Source organism: Ambystoma mexicanum, chromosome 3p, assembly GCF_040938575.1.
Source record: "Ambystoma mexicanum isolate Mex_15411 chromosome 3p, UKY_AmexF1_1, whole genome shotgun sequence".
Taxonomy (NCBI): domain Eukaryota; kingdom Metazoa; phylum Chordata; class Amphibia; order Caudata; family Ambystomatidae; genus Ambystoma; species Ambystoma mexicanum.
This window is the reverse complement of record NC_090925.1, coordinates 218,569,565-218,590,722: the sequence shown is the minus strand read 5'-3', so window position 1 is coordinate 218,590,722 and position 21,158 is coordinate 218,569,565. Positions and strand designations below refer to the sequence as shown.

The 21,158-nt window shown below is 44.2% G+C and overlaps 1 protein-coding gene across 3 annotated transcripts in view; it reads left to right on the top strand.

The window, feature by feature from the left end:
• LOC138580278 (uncharacterized) overlaps positions 1-21,158 on the top strand; it is an 83,825-nt gene that overhangs the window by 14,202 nt on the left and 48,465 nt on the right. For 2 of the 3 annotated variants that reach the window (XR_011304223.1, XM_069650690.1), the window contains exons 2-5: positions 4,157-4,255; positions 10,767-10,858; positions 15,788-15,921; positions 16,803-16,943. The gene's annotated coding sequence lies outside the window, so the exon portion shown is untranslated. The remainder of the gene's footprint in view (positions 1-4,156; positions 4,256-10,766; positions 10,859-15,787; positions 15,922-16,802; positions 16,944-21,158) is intronic. The other variant, XM_069650691.1, reaches the window with a different exon arrangement.

Below are 21,158 nucleotides of genomic sequence, written 5' to 3'. Positions count from 1 at the left end.
GAATGTATAAGCATATGGATTGCCACCATTAACTTTTTAAAAGCCTTGAATATGGAATGAAAATGAATTTGTCAATCTTCTTGTAAACATGTTCTACTTGGAAGATGTCTATCTGTAAATGTATAATAATGTCTGTTTCATTGCTCATATTTTGAAAAATTGGATTTCATTATGTATAAATTGAAAAAGTTGTTGTAATTTCAACTATATTCAATAATAAATAAAAACATTAAAAAAGATGCTGTTTCTCGGCTCCCGCCATCCCCCACACCACTGAGTGTTTCAGGCCTTTTCCCCTCCCCTTTCCCGCTGGGGGCCCACAAAGGCGGCCGCGTGGGGAGAGGCGGCGAGCAAGGGGACCGGATCACCGCAATGCCGGTCCTCCTGTGCCCCTCTCCCTCTGTAACCCCACCTTGAGGGCCACAGGAGAGAGGAGGCGAACAGGGACCGAAGCACGCATTGCCGGTGTTGTATGATATCCGGCTCCCCACGGCATTGCTGGGTTCTAGCAATCTGCCATGGGGGAGCCGGATATCATACAAAACCGGCCCCCCTGCTTTGGCTGACTCGTCACCCCTCTGCTGCCTGGGCTGGCTCTTCCCGGGTCCGAGATCCATCATCGATGTATGGCCGGATCTCCGAACCCGGCCTGCCTCAACTCTGAGCAGGATTTACCAAGCCCCGAGCTTTGCCGAGGGTTGCTGGGAGCTTGGTGACCTAATCTTCATTGTGCCCCTTTCCCTAGCCATCACTCACGCTTTTCCTGGCTCTCTTTGCTCATCCCATTTTCTTCTGTGCTGAAACGGACAACGCAGGAATCAATGGGCCATGAACATCACTAGGATGGGGAGGGGGAGCATCACTGTTGAAAGAACACATCCTACATGCTGGGCACATTATTGTTGTCTAAATGTGCATTTTACACGTTCATAGGAAAAAAGTCATTTCCAAACCCAAAACTGCTGCTGAAACTTGCATTCACTAGTTTTCTTTGAAATGTATTTATTTTATATATATATATATTTTTGGTCGGAACACAACACCAATACGTAATTTGTGTGCCCCTTGCTTTGTGTTTTATCACAGCAGGTTATATTTATACATATGTTCTATGTTTGTGTAAAGACTGGAGGGGGGTATCTGTACTCTTGCCCTCTATATGGCAGAGTAGAAGCACAGAGAACTCCAGCCGAAATTCTCTATATGGTAACGTTGGATGAGCAATCAAGGCTTAAGCTCTCTGGAGGTGATGCAGGCCGCTTCCTAAGTACAGTGTAATCCCCAATCCCCCAACAAAGGAATGTTCACACACTATGTTAGTTATAACACAGGTCTTTATATAAATAAGATTCAGAATATATACACAATCAATAACACACTTTTTGCTTTGGCAATACTAGTATGGTAAATATATACAATGTCTATGTGGTACCACAGTTAACTCCTGACTCCATTAAAATGCACCAACTGCTGACAGTTTCAGTGGCATACAAATCAAATAGTAAAGTGAATCAACAATAGACATATGGAGTAAGACAAGTTAGGTTTAGACAAATGGCAGAATAGTACTTTAGCTACTAAGACACAGGTTCCCCCCACCTGGGCAACCTGTAAATAAAGTGTATCACAAGCCCAGTCCATTAATGTTTAAAATAGTCTTGTTTCCTTCTAAAAATGTTCTACTACCCCAATGTACCTGGTTTAGCAGAGTTCTTAGACGGGTCGTCAACGGATCCCTCTTGAGTGAACTCCCTTTAAGGCAGGAGCCACGGGTCGTTGAGATTCCTTGAAGAAAAGGTGAACAATGTCGTTGAGAAGGCAGCTTCAGCTTTTGCAGTGTTTGTCGACGATCAGTCGTGGACATCCTGCGAAGACGAGGCATGCGGTGCACCTCGGTGATGAGAGTTTGTTGCCGCAAAGCAGAGTCGATGAAGAACGTAGGCCCAGCAAGGGCGTCGGGTTGTCAGCGTTGGCGTCAACGATTGGGACTCGACCACGGCTGGCTTTCAGATATTAGTCAGCGTCTTTGTGGACTTCGGTTGGCGGGAAACCCACTGGCGGATTCTCCTAGGTTCGTCGGCGACCTCGACTTTCTCCAGCGGGACAAAGCGGTCAACGGTGATGGCAAGGAAGTCCTTGATTTCAAAGTGTCTTAGGCAATGGAGCGTTGCGGCTCTGGTCAACGAGGTTCCAGTGGTCCTCCAAACCTCGACCGATAGCGATGGTCTTCGACGGTCTTGACGTCCTGGTGCTTTACTTCAGGATTCCTCGGCTGTCCCAGTCTCCGGTCGGCAGCCTTTTGAGAACTGCCTTACAGGGAGCCGTGGTGTCTTCGATGGTCCCTCGTAGCTCGGGAAGAGGTCTCCTAACCAGGTTCTCTCTTGGAAACACAACAGCTTTTGGATTACATCGAAGGAAAGCGGCAGCAGAGCCACCTTCTTCCAGCTGGGCTTCAAGGTAAGCATCCAGTTTGGACTTCAGCTTCTGAACAATTCTAGTAAGTGAGAGCTCCCCAGATATACTGTTCTCTCTGTCATCCTGCTGAGCCAAGCTCGGGCAGCCAATCATTCAGAAGGGCATTCATGCAGGCAGGCAGCCAATCAGGCTCATAGTGCATTTAGGCCATTCTCTTCCATTCAGAAACTCACAACAAGGAATGTGGATTGGGACAAGCACCCAGCCTTTTAGCACACCACACTGCATTCATACCATTTTCGGGCAGGGCTGTCTCATTATTTGTGTCACCCACTAGAAACATGAAATGTATATTGGTCACACACTTCATTCACCCAGGTCCCACCCCAAGGGTACCACCACAACATACAGTCATTGAGAAGACTACAGCCAGTCTGGCCTGGACTTCCTCACAATACCATATGGAATTTACACCCAACAGTCAGTCAGGGGAAGGGACAGAGTCAGGGCTTTCCAGGACTTTGTTAAAACAAGGTAACAGGTAATAGAAACCATGAGGCCACAGGGGCCATCTTGTCCCCTATCAGGAATCCACTGATTCCTATGATAGGGCCTCGGTATCCCAATATGGAGGATACTCAGAGCACCTGTCAAATTCAGCATGGAGCTGCCACACACAACACACATGATAAAAGGAGTACAGGACAAGGACATGGAGGCCCTGTCCCTCCAATGCATTTCCAGCATCACAGTTTGTCAAACTGGTTAATCACAAATAAATGCTTCGGTTGTGCTGACAGCAGTTATTAGGAAATTAAAGTGGGTTCGTGGGTGGCAACTTTAGATTTTCAGTACAGGGGCAGAGGCAGACATACCCCCACCCCCGCCCTCAATCTAAGCAACCCATCCAACGCATTGCCCAGCCCAAACCATCCCCTGGCCAAACATATTTTATAGCACTTCCTTTTTTTATAAGGAATTGCAAAAAGTCATTCGATTACAACATGTTTTGCATATGTAACATCTCAGCAACGGTCGGTCAACCTGCTGAGCTACCCTGGTAGCCATCTGTTCTAGAGCGAGTCTATGCATCCCTTGATGTACTAAAAATCACTGCATTCAACAGTACTTTGAGTGCACCACTGCCGTAGAAGTGATTTAAAGTGGAATTCATGTATATCTTCCTGCCGTGAGTGCCACGCCTTCGCCTGCATGGGGCACCATATACTGCAGAGAAGCCAGGGGGCCTCGTATCTGGTATGGCAGCCGCAGCAGAGTCTGCTGCTACTGCAGCGCTGTCACCAAACTGCAGTAAAAGCTAAATGGCTGTTACTCGATGTTTCCGAAAGTTAGCTCAGTGGGTTAAACACTACCGTGTCAGAATCTATGTACGATATGTAGATGAATGATTGGAATACCAGCAGACTGAACTTCTCAAATATTCTAGGATGGGAATAGAAAGGGAAAATGTAACAAGCAGAGGCTCTGTTTTTCTTGCTCTCGCTATAATTCTTTTTCTTTTTCTCTGTGACCGAGTATGAGTCACGTTTTCGGGTATGTGCTCTGGGTGCACTGCCCTATAGGGAACTTTGGAGATTTCCTGGAAGGACTCTGCATCCTACGTCCCTTTTATGTGCTGGGGAGGATGTGCGCTGACTAGGAAAGTGTAGTGCGCAAATATTGATAAGGTCAATCTGGTCGGTCTATAATTTTTTTTTATTGTATTTATTTTCAATTGCAGGAACACAAATTGGCTCTATCATCCCATCTAGGACAGCAAAGTACCCAGCAGCAGTGGCACCAGCAAAAATCCTGAAATCTTTAGTAGGAGTTGCCGAAGGTGAGGATGCCCTTTTTTAAAAAAATAACTGTATTTTGCTGTGGGTGAAGGTGGGGCAATTTTAAAGGTACAGTTAGTCCCAATCAGGCATTTCAAACCTATGTTTGAGGCTGTTCCTTTCCCATGTTCAGTATGGGGGCGGGGAGGTACTGAAAGTACACCGTTGCATGTGGGAGTTGCATTTACAGTGCACTGTGTGCTCTTTCCTGGTTTCCCAGCGTTTGGGTCCTGATTACTAGTTGATGTCTAGGACCCAAGAGGTGGTGTTAGCTCCTGCTCATCTAATCTTGAAGTCTCCGGTAGAGCCATGTATCCTTGGTTCTGGTTACTCTGGATGAGTGTCGAAGCAGCCATATTCAGTTTTAATTCGAAAACGTCAGTGGTGCGGCTTGACGCTTTGGGTGCTTTACTCGATCCCAGTCACATTGAGCGGTGACTGTTGCTGGAAGATAGCAGCACAGAACAGCAGGAGCGTTGTTGAGCGGCGATGGTAGCGAGTGGTGAGCAGTGAGGAACACCGTAGCTGTGCGCAATTCCTGTGGAGAATATATCCTATAGGCAACTCACACCTCAGAGCTCTCTGTGTAGGTGAACAAGAGAGACTCATTCTTCCGAGGATAGGTGGTGGTGCAGGGCTGCAATGCTGCGGCGACAAAGCCGCGGCCGAGTGTCTGGCTGTAGTACATTTTTAGCGGTGGCTGACTTATTGATGAGTCCGCAGTGAGTATGTTGTGAGTCCACACCAGCTTGCTTAGGGCGCGTAGGCCCCTCCCCCTTACCATTGCGGCACCCAACAGTTGGTTGCTTTGGGGGAGCTACTGAGTAGCTTTCTTGAGATAAACCTTGAATCAAAACAAAAGACCAAGCAAAAGAGAGATAGAGCTCTGCTGATCAACAAGGGGGTAATATGCTCCTGCAATCAACAATAAGATGGGCCCTTAGGTGTCAAAGGGCACTCCCATCTTTTGACCAGGGTCTCTCCTGGCCCCTTTAGTCCCTCTAATTCCACTTCATTCCCAACCTGGCTACTGACCTTAATGGTCCTAGTGGGCATTCTGTTTGCTCTAATTCGCTCCCCTCTTTAGAGAGTGGGCATATTCTTAATGGAGGACAGGCACTGGGGAATATGGGCAATCCTGTAGTGAGGGATTTTCTGAGAACTATGGTGCTACTTCTGGTAATGTGAGGGAGCCCCTTATGATGCAGACTTTACATGAGGTCCCTTTATCAAATGTGGTTACTGTGACTGGTGAATGTCACAAGTGATTTAGCTTTATCAGCTGCAACCACAGCCAGGATCTTGACCTCTGGAGAGTCCAAGAAGGGTATAACCTTAGATGTAACTAATTTCAGCAGATCCTCTGTGTTCCTCACAAAATACCTCCGGGCAGGGTTTGGGGCCCTTTGAGCACTCCATTCTTGAGGCTCTAGAACGTTCCATTGATTGACTCTATATGGAAAACTGTGAAGGACAAAACCACAAACTGCTGTCTTAGCCCGAACGGAAAAGGACACTACCTGTAAATGTTATGGAAGATGCCGAGGAGATTGGTATCATGGACTGTGCACCTACAGTGGACCAATTGTTCTCCTTTATGTCGTGCCATGCATCAGTGGGCTTGCTCCCTTCCTCTCACCCAGCACGGAAATGTGCAGAGATCCCTGAGGTACCAGAAATTGTAGTGGAACTGGCATGTTAAACTAGGCCAATTTGGACCCCATAGTGGTATCCAAAGTCACTGATAATCACCCTCCATCTTCGTCTGTTGTGGGTCTCGAACCAGGAGAAACTGGAGAGGCTGGTGCGGCTGGTGAGGCTGGAGACAATCTGATTTTTCTAGGTCTGGAGGCCAATTCAGTATCCCCTTTTTTGCCTTTAATCATTCGAATAGTTCAGTGACTTCAGGAACAGTGTGGGAGTTGAATGAGCAGAGGTGTTCTGACGGCAATCGCCTAACCAAATGTCTGGACATTTGTTAGAAAATCTTTGAGGGGCGATACAAGGTAAATCTTTTCCAGACGGACCATTCGAGTGTGGCTTTGGATGGGCCTGCTGGTTCCTATAGGCTGGATAGAATGAATAAGTCCTTGCAGACTCCTGAGGAATGGTGTACCAAAACATTGAATGGGAAAAGAGCAGGCCAACACAATGGATTGACAATGCTCTCCCTAGGTCCACGAGCAGAAGATAATTTCCCTCAATTGCTCTCTATTGGAGTACACAAAGGAGGAGAACCAGAAATCGATAAACTTTGTTCTTGTAGACCAAAGACTGAGGTTCCTCCTCCCCCTTCTTAGTTTCCTCCACAGTTGAGCAGTCTTCCCGGAATTACCATCCATCCAGAACCCAAAGTATTTCAGCATTAGTAGTGCCTAAAGTTATGGCTCAAGACCTGCTAAAAGGGTTGGCGTTCTACTGATCTTATATTTACCTTTTTAAAGGAAGAACGCTTACAAGAGAACTTTGGGTAAGCCACTAGCAGGGATACAGGGTGTTAAAAAACAGACAATATTTTTATAACTGGTCATATCCTATCAGACTGTATGTTCTGTGAGGGTTGTAGTGTTGGATTCCATTTTGTCAACTCATACGTTAGATCCTGCTTTCTAAATTGTAGGGAGGCTCTGGCTAATATGAAGATTATGGTGTTTTGGATACTATTAAAATCTGTCACCTTCATGACACCTGGCATGAATCAATATTTGCTTGGGGCCCTTTTACCATTGCCACCCTCCACAGGTCGCGAGAGTGTAGTTTTGTTCCTGCCATTGATAACAAATAGTCAATTTAGACTGCGAAACGAGAACTTGGGGGTGGCGTTGAAGGCTCGATGCATCGAAACTTCCCTGGGGGGCTCGGGGAAATTGTCTATTGCTGCATGAATTCGCTTGCCTGCCCTGTCTTTAAAGATAATGCTGACCCTATAACAAGCCTGGGTGAGGGGATTAAAAGATCTTTGGTGACAACACCCGATGCTGCTAATTCCTCATACATGGGTTAAAAAATGAAAGGAGTTTCTTGCTATGTCCCGTTGACAGTTGCCAAGGGGAATTTGAGGGATGCATTTTCCATCATGACTTGGAACATCAATGGCCTGACCAGTAAAAACATGGACCCTGATTGGCATTCCCTTATTGACAACCATAGAGTTATATGCCTTCAGGTGACATGGTCGCTGGGTCCAGTACATTATTATCGATCATTTGTGAAGCCTGCTGAAAGATCTCCTGGAGGCCATCCAAAGGTGGGACTGTTGGTATGGATCCGCTCAAGTATCAAGGCTTCCTGTAAAAAAGTTAGCCCTGGACTCCCCTGATCTGCTCTGTGTGATGTGCAGTTTCAGGGGTGGTCCTGTTGTCTTTCTGTAAAATCTGTATCTAAGCCAAACTCAGTCTGCATTTAGTCGACTGGATTTGACCTTGAGCAATCTCGTTACCATAATGGGTGGTTCCCCAAATCACTTTGTGTTTATTATGTATGGGTGACTTTAATTGCCAAATAGAGGAACCCAATTATTGAACATTAGATCTAGCCAGGGAAGATGGACTTTGGGGTATTCCGGACCCAGTTATCCCCCCTAGTAGGCGTGACTATCCATTTTCAGGCCGAGTTTGTTCGCTACTTTATGCATTATGCAGACCTTGTAGGTAGGTTTGCAGAGGACACGTCGGCACAATGACCTTTCGTTTCCACCACAAGTGTAGTCTTATCAATTTATATACTGGCCCCCTGTTTTAGGCTGGCACACCATTTTTCTCATTTAAAGTATTGGAAAGATTGGATAGTGATCATGATCCACTGATCCTCTCCCTTTCCCTATTAAATTTAGGAGGAAAAGGGAGTTGTGTGCAGTCCACTGCTTTGATGTGGAAAGCTACCAAACAAGAATATAAAAGAAATGGCCACTACCCACAGTTGAATATTTGGGCGGTATTTATTCTACTTTGCTTCCTATCCTGAAAAGGTATGCAACAGCTAATTCATCCAACTCGCATGTAGATTTCTACAGAGCGTGGCTCCGTTTACACCTAAAAGTTTTTGTAATATTCTATCAACTAAGACAAAGCCCCACCAATGGTATGATGAACATTGTACAATCGTAAAGACGCCCCTGGTTACTGCAGTTAAGTCTAGAGATATGAAAGGTAGTAGTATAGTTTCAGGCCTAAGGAATGATTACAAACTCTTACTGGCCAAGAAAAAGAAAGAGTTTCTAGAAAGTGTTTGGGCAACTATTGGTAATGCATCGAGGAATAATAATAGTTAGGAATTTGGTGAAAAGAAATGGCAAGCCCAATTGCCAATCCGAGTTGAACAACATATCGGAGGCCGCCTGGTTTGATCATTTCCAATCCGTATATTCTTCGAAAAGTCAACCAGAGCTGCGACTCAAGGAATACGGTAGAATCTCTTATTTATTTATTTAGTGCCCTATCGAGGAACATGCACCCATGATTACTCATGTCGAAGTCAGCCGCGCCATTTTCGAACAATATCCCGGCAAGGCTCTGGGTCCAGACTTTATTCCCTCTGATCTTTATAGAGGCAAGCCTGTGGTTTGGATTCCCTTTTTAACAACATTTTTAATGGTATTTTACATAGTAATCTCTCTCCCAATAGTTGGAGAGAGGCAGTCATCATTAAAATCTTTAAGAAAGGGGGAGGGGGATCAACTGTCCAACTATAGGCCCATTTAATTGATAGATTTGATGGCAGAAATCTATTCGAGGTGATTCTTCATTGATTGGAAGAATGGGTGGCCACCTCAGATATTCTGTCAAATGTACAGGCGGGTTTAGGCCATGGGTTTTCACAGTGGATCAATTGATGAGGCTGGTTCGTATATGTCTAAGTGTGTTTTGTTGGGATCCCAGAGCTTATATTTAGCATTTGTGGACCTACAAATGGCTTTCCACACGGTCCCAAGGGAACTCCTATGGTGTGTTTTGGAAGAGAGGGGTATTCCACCCAGTCCTGGTAATGCCATCAAGCCCCTATGTTATCATTCTGCTCGGGTCCGCTGGGGGCCAAATGGTGAGTGCACTGAACCAGTTCCCATAGGAATTGGGGTTTGACAGGGGAGCGTTCTGTATAATAACTGCTTTCCAAGCAGAAGCTAAGTATGCACCGAGTTTGGGCAACTGCAAGTGGAGCCTCTTGTTTGTGGACGATGCAGTCTTGCTGTCTAAAACTGTGGGGGAGAGGGCTGAAGAATCAGCTGCATGTCTTTGACAAACATTGTTCAGAGAAAGCTATGCGCATTAACTATTCAAAAATGAAGATAATGTGATGTCCAGTCTAGAAGGAAGACCTGAATAGGGGTGACATTCTGTCTTAATAATCACTGGCTAGAGCAAGTTGAATCAGATAGCTACCTAGGGCTGATTGTGACTAACAAGTTAAAATGGCAGTCCCATGTTGAAAAGAACTCATTAAAGTCATTCACGGCAGTGTGGCCAATTTAAGAACTTGCTTTTCCAATTGGAAGGCAAGACTTAGTCCATACCCTTAAAGATCTATCGGGCGCATGTGTTACCAGCTGTCGTGTACAGTGCTGAATTGTGGGGACATGTGGATTGCACTTCCATCCAAACTTGTGAGAATAGATTTTTTAAATCAATCCTTAATCTCCCACTGAGTGCTCCTTCGACGCCAATGGAATCGAATAGGGTCTTATTGAAATTTGGCATGCTATCAATTTGCACCCTGTTTTATATTGGCTCAGTGTTTGGAATGTCCAAGGATCTTGTCCTATTTAGAGAAGGTCTTGTGGAGGTGCTGCGGATGCCTGGTCGTAAAAATGTGCCATGGTTTAGGCATGTCAGAAGAATGTTAAGCGACGGGCCTCTGTGAGCTCTAGACAAATCCCAAGAAATACGGGGGTGGTTATAAGGTTCAAGTTGAGAAAGGTTTCACAGAGTGGGCATGGAGTGTGATGATCGATAACTGCCTGAAGGGGAAAACATCAAATGAGAAGGACTGGGTATAGGAAGCTTATTTGGACTACCAGTTGCCTTCCACTCTCAAATGCTCGTATGCAAAATTTTGCTTGGGTATCCTCCCACTTGGTAATATTTCTGCAAAGTAGTCTATGAGCCCATTCTGTACCTCTTTAAAAAAAAAAAGGATGAAATACACTTTCTGCTTTGCCCATTTAATCGCTCTGAGAGATCTCAATGGCTTAGGCCACTATGGCCACAACAAGCCGCTACTTCAACTCAGTCGGCCTTAGTAGTATTATAAGCTGCCTCATCTCTTTGGACGCTGTTAAGGCTGTCTCTTATTTTATAAGAGCTGTTTTTAGGAAAAGAAATTGTTGGTGAACTGTTTATAGTTATGTATGAGTCCATTTGTGTTTTTGTTTTCCATTTTATGAATTAATGTTTTAATATTTATCTTTTGTCTATTGTATTTTGATATGTTTTGTTAACTCTTTTATGGCATTTCTGCCGAAATAATGAAGTTTTTTTTAAAGTCTGAAGTATCCTTGACTGTTTGTTTTCATTGCAGCAGCATCGCTCCAAGTGTCGGTGTATCAACCTAACCACCTGTGTCCCAGCAAGAAAAATCCACTGAAGCACTTGACCCAATCACACAGGCAGGTAAAGATTTATTTTCCCTATGTACCATTGGCTGAGTCGAAGTGCTGAAGGCACAAATCGACCCTGTGCAATGTGCATCCAGGTGTGCTTTTCGCTGCGAATCTGTGGTCTAGTCCGGGACCACACTTCAAAAGGAAATTTGAGCTAAGACTTCACGATCTGAACAGGGAGTCTTCTGAGACTTGTTTCAATGTGCTGTTTTTTTTGTATCCAACCAGTATTTCGTCCCTATTTTTGCAAGGGGCTTTTTTTCCCCCAAGCTTTTCACATGGTTCCTTTTGAATGTTTGCATGCAGTGTTTGCCATTGTTTTATTTATTTTTTAGGGATTTTGAATTTTTGAAAACTTGAAATGGTTTTTAAAAACTAACGTGACATACACTAAAGTTGGGGTTTGCAATGTTTTCACAGATTCGGGCTCTATTTTCTGAGATGGATCGTTTCCTAGTCCCCAAAGATGGTAGGAATCTCAAACGAAAAGCAGAAGGAGAGGTGGAAACAGACAAAAGAAATGCAAAAACACAGACATATGATCACTCTTATATGGACGTTGGGTTCACATGGATCGTAGTTGCTGGAGAAGTTAAGCCGCAGTGTGTGGTTTGTGGCGCTACATTAGCAAATGACAGCCTGAAGCCAACAAAATTAAGGCAACATTTGGAAACAAAACACGCTGATTTAGCGAAAAAGACCAGGGATTTCTTTGTACGGCAGCTGCAAGGCATGAAAAAGCAAATAGAAACTTAAAAATGTGGCCTTAATACCTACAAATGTTTTGAACGCTTCTTACCACATTGGGCAAAAACAAAAAGCCTTTTACAGATGCTGAGAAAGTGTTTTTGCCAACAATTCCCGCTGTCAACCGGGTAATGCTTGGTGACGGTGCAGCAAAGAAATGCAAAAATATCCTATGTCTGACACCACAATTTGCTGCTGCATCACTGACTTGTCCACTGATATCAGTACAGAACTGATATCACGCTTGATACAGTCGGTTTGCCCTACAGTTGGATGAGGCCACTGACATTTCAAAAGAAGCTCATTTGACTGCTGGAGGATTTCTTAATTTGTAAACCAATTCAGGGCAGAGCAACTGCATCTGCACTCTTTAACATTGTTAACTTCCTAAGTTCCCACTGCGTAAAGTAGGAGGCGTGTGTTGGTATTTGCACCAATGGTGCTCCTTTAATGTGTGGTGCTAGAGCTGGGTTAAAAGCAAAAGTGTTAGCAGTAGTTCCACATAGTGTGGGGACACATTGTATGATACACCAGGAAGCTTTGGCTGTGCACGATATGGGGAATGAGCTCACAGTGGTGCTGACTTCTGTTGTTAACCTCTTAAGTGCCAAGGACGAGGTATCTCGTCCTTGGCATTCCCTCCAGGTTGCCAAAGACGAGATAGCTCGTCCTTTTAGGCACTTCGTTTACAGGCACAAAACTGTAATCCAACCCCCGGGCTATGTCAGGGGGAGGTCCCTCCCCACTGCCCAGGGGTTGGATTACCTTCAGTTTCACATCGGCATGGGCAATGCACGGCGACATGGAACTGAAAGTATTTTCACCGCGGCAGCCATTTTTGGCAGCCGCGGTGAAGAGAGAAGGTAAGCGCCCTTCTCCCTCGATCTCTGGCTGTATTCCAAGCCGGAGATAGAGTAAGGTGTCCTTAGAAAGGGGAGATTTTCCCCTTTCCAACGACACCTTTATGATGCGGGGGGGCTGCTAACTGGGTAAAAGGCCCCTTCCCCCCCGAGGCCCCAAAGCATGGGGCCACAGCTATGGAGACCCATGGGGGAAGATAGATGATCATCTGCCCCCAGGGAAGGGGATACAGCCAAAAAAACAAAAATATATACATATATATATATATATATATATATATATATATATATATATATATATATATATATATATATATATATATGCACGCAAAATGGAGGTGGGGGTGAGGGCCACTAGCCACCAGGTATTTTTTTTTTTTTTTTATATGACGGGGGGGCCCTCTTTCCCCCCCACCCTAAGTGAAAAGGGGGGCACCCCTTGTAGCCCGTCCTGGGGGCAGATTTCCTCCCCCAGGCAGGAGTACATGAGGTGGCCCCCCATCCATTTGGGGTGGGGGGGAGGGCCACCAGGAAAGTGGGCAGGCCCCATAAACAATGGGGCCTGCAGGTTAGGGCTCACCTGGGGGAGATGGGTGCCCATCTGCCCCTAGGGAATGGACCAAAAAAAATGTCTTTTATGGAAAGGGTGTATCCCTCCCCCACACCCAAAATGTACTGGGGGCCATGTCATGCAGCCCTTCCTGGGGGAAGTTATCTGCTCCTAGGAAGGGGCATCAGACCCCAGAGAGGGCTGCATGAGATGCCCCCCTGCCCCCAGGGAGGGCTGAATGAGATGCCCCCCCTCCATTTGGTGTGGGGGGGGAGAGGGCCACCCCCCCTTTACATTAGAAAATTCCCTGGTGGTTTACAGTGCCCCTCAGAGTCCCCTAAAGTGCAGACAACAATTTTTGATTTTATTTCTTTGTTTACCAAACTTCACTTGGCGCAGATGGGCACATTAGTGTGCCAAGGTGTCCATAGGGTGCCCAAACCCTACTGCCCCACCCACCGGGGCGCCTGTCCCACGATTTGTGGTGGCCCTCTTCCCCCCCCAACCCCAAATGGAAGGGGTTTACCTCATGCAGCCCTTCGTAGGAGCCCCAGTGAGGGCTGCATGAGGTGCCACCCCATCCATTGCGCAAGTCAGACCTCTGTGGATTCCCACGGGTGTCCTCTTTTCAGAAATGCATGGGGTTTCCGGTTTTCCTTGGTGGCTTGCACACACTAGGCCCAAATCTGTATGGTGTGCGCTTGAGCAAAATTCCTGAAATTTGCGCCCAGGTAGGTGCACCCACACATGTGAGGTACTGTTTTTATCGGTACACCAGTGGGAACGCGGGACGGTAGGCCATGTGTTTTTCGCGGCGTGTTTCGGTGGGTGACCGGAGTGAAATGTGCAGAAAATGTTTTTTTTTTTTTAACCCAAATTTGGACTTTGCCTGGGGTTCTGGGTAATACATTCTGGGCCAATGTACGCATGTCAGATCTCTTTAGATTTCCACGGGTGTCCTCTTTTCAGAAATACATGGGGTTCCCAGTTTTCCTTGGTGGCTTGGACACACTAGGCCCATATCTGTATGGTGTGCGCTTGAGCAAAATTCCTGCAATTCTGCTGTCCGAAAAGACTTGGGTTTAGCCGTGTTTTCGGCTTTCCCCTTTGCGCCCAGGTAGGCGCACCCACACATGTGAGGTACCGTTTTTGTCGGGACACCTGTGGGAAGGTATGACATTTGTTGTGTTTGCGTGGTTTTCATAACTTTTCGACCCATTTGCTGCTGGCCTTTGTCACACAACCCTTTCATTTCCCAAATGTGACCTACATTTAGTCGCTGCTTTAGGCCCTATACACTTTTGTAACCTGCACGAGTCACCTACCCCTCAAACGGTCTGCCTGTGCTCTTTCAAAAAATGTATGCTTGCCCTTCCTCACCGCATTTGGTTTCCTGATTTACACATGCTAAGTACTTCTGTTCAGGCTGTAAGCATAAAACTCCTGTGTACCATGGCTCAGTTTTTGGCTTGTGGTATTGCTTGTTTTGTGAAATATTACAAAAATGTGTGCTTTCCTAACTGAAAGAGTCAGGGGAATGTAGCGAGCATTGTTTTTCTCAAAATTCATGCAAGCCATTGCCGTACCAGTCCAAACAAGTCCACCACATACCTTTTTTTTTTTTTGGTAATTTTGCCGCTTTTTCCCAAACTATGGAATTTTTCCCTAAATAGTTGTTGCCTGACCTGCACTAACACCCCTGCCTAAACTTGGAATTCTCTACTTTTCAGAAATGTATGCCTTTCTGTCCTCCCATTCAGATTTCCTACCCTTTTCTTCCATTCCGTCCATGCATGTCCTGTTGGAAAAAAGGCCAAAATCGCCTACCTCTCACAAAACGGTTGATAACCATATATATATAAAAAAAAAATGTGTTCCTAGCTCTTACAAGGAAAAAACCACAGGCTTCTTTGTACATAATTTTATTGGCTTTGTTTGAAAAAAAACCCAAATGTTCTCCCTTTTTGGTTATTTTCGCTCACCTTCTACAGCAAACTAGGATTCCTGGGTGGCATTACAACAGCCTCCATGTGGGACAAAAAGGGGCCAAATGTGGCTGAGATAGCTCATGTAACAAAAAAGTTAGAAGCCATTGAATGGCGACATACCGAAATCACCCAAAAAGGCCTTGGCACTGGGGGGCAAAACCCATGGCAGTTCAGGGGTTAAGATTGTACATTTTCTTAAAATGCACCCCGCAAGAGCCTGTCTATTTGCCACATTATGTGCAGAAATGGGGAGGCTTGGGGTCAAAATGTTTGAAAACCACTGCCGTAGAGTGGCTGGCTCGTTATAAAGAACATGTTTTTTTTTTTAAAAAAAAGGCAAAAAACCTATCTTGCTGGCACCGTTATGTGTTAACATATATTTTAATTGCTAGTTTGGAAGCGCACTTAGACCCTCCCTGGTCCCTAAGGGACGGTGCACGTGCAGGCTTGAACGGCAGAAGCTTGATGTACTAAACAAACCTTCTTTGCAAAATCCCTGCTTGCTTTAATCCCTGGGTGCTTTTTCATTTTTTAAATTGGTCCCATATACTCATGCTTGCGGGTGCCTTTGTGTGATGCTGGAAATGCCTTAAGGAACATTTTTGGGAGAGGGGCGAAATCTTGGGTAATAACTTCAGAGACTGTGCAGGAGGGGCAAACTTGTGTGGGGGCATCTAACTTCAGGCAGGAACATTTATAGCAAGCCCACTATAAATCAATGGTTTTGGGTACAGACAAGTTTCACAAATACTTGGAACATACTAAATTTACTTTTTTTTTTCTTCTTCTCTTAGGCACTAATTCAAATCATGGCACTCTTTAATGTGATTTGAAGTTAATTGCAAATGGCTGATAGAGGGTCTTGAAAGTAGAAGAGAAATACGTGAATAAAATTATTTCAAAGCCGTACTGCTTTTCCAGTCAGCAGGTAAGCAATCTATTTTCTGTGTGTCCATCTATTTGATGTTTGGGGGAGGAGGGGTACATCTGATGTCCCTACACATACAGATGAGTGCACCACTCGTTTACTGCATCTCTATACCATCTAGAGCAGGGGTAGACAATTGATTTTCGCTGGAGGGCCAAATTTACCACACAAGTCCCATACAGTGGGCCACACTATCCCTGGTGATGAGCGAGCAATGGGGCACTGATGTGTGGATTTGAATGAAAAAAACATGGGTTTTAAGATGGACTTTCTATTTATCCTTTTTATACTATAACACATGATACATTCATGCCATACCCACTTTGATTATTATGCAACTGAAATCATGTTTTAAATAGAAGTAAAACTGCACATATCATGATGCAAAGACAAAAAATAGACCACACCTGACATGACGAACTTAGTGACTGACTTTATACCAGGCAACATTTCATCATTAAACTTATGTGATTTGGAGGGCCATAAATAACGTCCTGAAGGGCTGCATTCGGCCTGCATGTTGTGCACCCTTGCTCTAGAGTAACTCTCTAAAATATAGATGGCCTACATGATTTCTCTTATGTTATTGGGCATTTGTAGAGCGCCTTTTACCATTGGTATGATCTGAATGCACTATGGGTTGAACGCCCTCAGGGACTGTGATCCAGGTCAGAATATGTGTGCAGCTAGACTGAGTAGTGGGTAGCTGCATGGGGAGAGAGGGAAAATGCCAAGGAGTGCAAGAATACGTAAAAATGAAACCAAAGGGACGGAATGGAATGCACTTAGGAGGAGTCACCCCAGTGTATAGCTCAAGCAAAAAGTCTGTTGCATTGATAGTCACATTTGGAAGTTTTAACTTGCCTTTTTCATACACGCAGCCAAGAGACAGAAAACCTTTGAAGAAATAATTAAAACCTATTGTGGTGATGCAGAGGGACTAAATCGGGCTTTAAAAAGAAAGGCTGAGGAGGAAAAGCAGCTACTGGTAGAATCTGTCAACCAGGGAAGCGATGGAAAACGTAAGTGCTGCGTGAACTACAAGAAGAATATGCAGTGAAAAAAACAAAAGAAAACAAAGAGAATTATATTGTAAAATTTGATGGGTGGAAACCGACTATTCCTAAACTTAGTAATGGCTGTTCAGTTAGGGTCACAAGGCAGGGATGGCTAGTGTTCTTTATTCCTTCTACATTCTTTCCTCAGAACCTGCCTCTGTTACTTGACCTGGACAATTGAAAGACACAGCAATAAAACGACATATGTCTCCATAATGTTGCAGTTCCCAAAGATGTAGCTGCACAACAACTACAAAATATTGGACTATCGAGTGACAGTCAATTTTCTGCTACAAAAGTTATGTCGGACTGATCTAATTTGACAAGCGCATCTCTATCACCACTTCTTCTCAACAGTGTGTCCTTGTTACAGTATAACGTCATGCCTGTTTAGACCGTTCAGTGACCCCTATATGTTCCCACACACCTGCTCAATCATTCAGAGTATTGTCTTTACAAACAATGGAATTGGAACACCCCCACAACCGAGTTTGATTGCTACGTCCGCCCCTGCTACTATCGACAACTGTCCATCTTTAGTAGGTTGCCCCAAAGTTACTGATTACTGTGGTGAAGCCATACATGTATAGATTCAGTGTTTATGGAACCAGACTGGAGTATTGCTGTTTGAGTCATCAACTGGGGAGCTTGTGTGTATGTGTGTGTGTGTGGGTGTATTCATGCTGCTGTGGGAAACTGAAGATGTAAGTGCTCTTGTGAGTAGAACTGTATAGTTGATCTGGTAAATTTGTAGCTTTGTTCCAACTTTTAAATGGTACATGTATTTGTGCTATTGGGTCTTTTCTGTGATTTCTGGTGGGGTCAGCAAGTGTTTTCTTGGGTGTGGTGAATAGTCCTACTAATTGTTATCTGCTTATAGTGATATTGGGTCAAGTGACTGTTAGACCTGTAATGGATTCTGTTTAGGTCACAAAGTGTGTATTTTAGTGCAGTGATTTGTAATTGTGGGTGTTTATTGGGTGTGATGCCATGTTGGCCAGAGGTGAGAACTAAAATAAGGGAGTTTACAGGTTGGTTTTTGACATTGTGGGGTGGTTTTGTAGTTTTGTACTCTAAATCAATGAACAAGTTAACAACATTTGAGTGCTCTGCAAAGATGGAAAGTGACTGCTGCAAATTGCCCTTGAGGTATTCCAGTACACTATGCATAAGTCTAAGTCTAACTAGACTCACCCTATAGTAAAATCACCCATCTTACTCATAAGGGATACATCCTGGGGTACTCAAAACCCTTTTCCTAAATCTTTTGAAAGCATCATGCCATAACTCCTCCTGGGGTTGTCTGCAATACTCATTCACAGTTCCAAACCCATCCAAGGGTAATCCCCCACCCATCATGAAGTTGTCATGGAGTCATCCTGGAGTAATCCCCACCCATCCTGAAGTTGTCATGGGATCATCTTGCAGTAATCCACACCCATCCTGAAGTTGTCATGAAGTCATCCTGGAGTAATACAAGATCATCAGTGGAAGAACTCAAAACTCATCCTGGAGTAGTTTCTGTGATTCTAGAGTCATCTCATTTAAATATTTCGGCCTATACGCATACTTCAGGATGGTTTCGGATGATCTCCCTGAACTAGCCATGGATGACTCTAGGATGGAGTCACCGGATGACTCTAATATGAATCCAGGATGATCTTCCTTTTTTAAAAAAATTTTTTTGTTTTTTTTTATTGGCTTATTAAAACCTTTAAAAAAAGAAAAGACATGAATTACATACAAAACACATAACATCTATTCACAACGTCATAGAAGGTGCATCTTTCTCCACCATGATCATGCCTTATTTGGTCCACTATCTAAGTGCTACGTGCTTCATTACGATAAGAAGGCGCAGGGTTTTCTCAATTTATTCCTTCAGCATTTGAGGTTGCTAAGAGCTTCTCTACTTCTTCCAAGAAAAAAGTGAATGCAAAGATTACTGTTTTGTCCTCCCCTTCAAACATCATCTGCCACCAATTATCTGCATTCAGAGTCGTCTGTTTCGTCAGCATAGGCCCCAGGAATGTTTTGTACTTTGTGTTCGTAATGTTGTGCAGAATAGTGTGAGATGTTTTAGAGTTTCTTCGTTCTCCGCACAAAATCTGCAATTTGCATTCATGTCACCCATATGGGCCAAGTTGCTTGTTCTGTCTTTAGTTTTGAGAGCATTAAGACGAAAGCATATATATCTCTCTTCTCTTGTTTTCGGGGAAAAAGTGCCACATATCTTTTGTAGAAATGTTATATGCTCTGGCTTCACTGGGCACATCTTTTATAAGTTTTGTGTTCCTTCTTTGTCACCAGTTCGAATCCAGTCCAATTTCCATATTTTTGTCTTAACCAAGTTTGGATTTTCATGAAGAGTTTTCACATCTGTTTCATGGAGCTCCAGAATAGCCTCACATCGCTTATTCCATAGTGACAATAAGCACTCCGGGTTGCCACTGCCAGGATTGTGCAAGATTTTAAATTGAGGAACTAAATCTTTCATTGTGATTTTCCGAAACAATGCTAAGGTGTTCCAACTGATGCAAGCATTGATGGAGATCAAACTTAGCTCGTATCATACACAAGCCGTTGGTGGGCCTTTAGGTAGCTGAAGTACTTTTACCTAGAATATATTTTCTGAGGTGGACCATAGTTCATCTGAGCAGCCAAACACATTTTCTGCTCCAAATATTAGTGCTGGAACAACTTTTAGCTGGTAAAAGTTTATCACAGGTTTCAAGGAGAATTTCCTGTACTTTTTGTTCAGAATCCTTGCCTGACATGCAAATTGCTGACACTTTGATTTTGTGATCTCTGCCCAATGGCCATCGTTTATGTTTGCGCTAATCTGCATGCCCAAATTAGTGGGCATGCAGTGACATACTTAATGCAGTCACCTGGTATTAGTGACAGTACTTAATGTCTCCTTTCGTAGATGCCATTTGAATTTTTTATTTTTACCTTTTTTGCATGCTTTCAGATTTTGCAAAGTTAGTATCTCGCTCTTTGCATTGTTTATGTGCAGGCCATTGTTTTCCACGTAATTTTTTACTGCGTCCATTTTACGCTGCAACCCAATTGGGGTGGCATCCAACAGGATCAAGTCGTCGGCATACAGTATCCAACTTACAAGGGACCCGTGTATTTTTGGAGAAAAGGATCGGATGCCTTCAATTGCTGTGCCAATATCTGACAAGAAAAGGTTAAATATGATGGAGGCCAGGGGGCATCCTTGCTTCACGCCGCAAAAGGTTTTGATTTCGGCCGTTAAAGTGGCACCCTGGTCTAATCGAATTTTGACGTTAGTGTCAGTGTGCAGTTCTTTAATTGCAGCTAACAAACTTGGAGGGCAACCCCAGTTCTTCATCTTGGTCCAGAGTAATTCTCGATCGATGCTATCAAAAGCATGCGAGAAGCCAATAAGTGCTAAATAAACCTTTCTCCCCGTTCTTATTGCCTCCATTTTTAGCAGATTTGTTAATAGGAGGTTCAAGCCACACCCAACTCACTTCACAAATCCAGCTTGTCTGGTATCCACATGACCACTCTCCGTGATCCAATTTAGTAATTTGTGTTGAAGCATCGTTGCGTAAACTTTCCCCAAAATGTCCAAAAGGGCTATCGGACGATAGTTCTTTGGATTTGCTCGATTCCCTTTCTTAAATATAGGGACAGTAAAGACACTTTTCCAGGATATTGGTGTAGCACACTTGATGGAAATTCTGCTAAACAACTCATTACAAACATCGGCCCATTCCTCTGGATTTTTCTTTATGGTATAGTTGGTGAGGCCATCTGGGCCAGGTGCCCTTGAAGCACTAGCCTGTTTGATTATCTGCAAGATGTCATCTCTGTCAAATTCTAAATTCCAAAACTCAAGAGTTGGCAGTGCAGGATCTTTCCACTTTCCTTTTTTGCTATACAATTCCGTGTAGTGTGTTATCCGTGCTGTTTCGGATACCATATTTGCCATCAGAGCTATTTGGGGTGCGCCTTCATTGTTTATTATTTTCCAAAAATGAGAGGAATTTTTGTTTCCCAGCTTTTGCATTATGAGTTCTGCATCTTTTTGCAACATAAATGCTTTATGCGCTCTAATCCAGTTTATGTATTTTTGGTAGGCTGCATGTTGGGCTGGTATATAGGATTTAAGATCCTTTGTTGGTATTTGTCTGATTTCAGCAC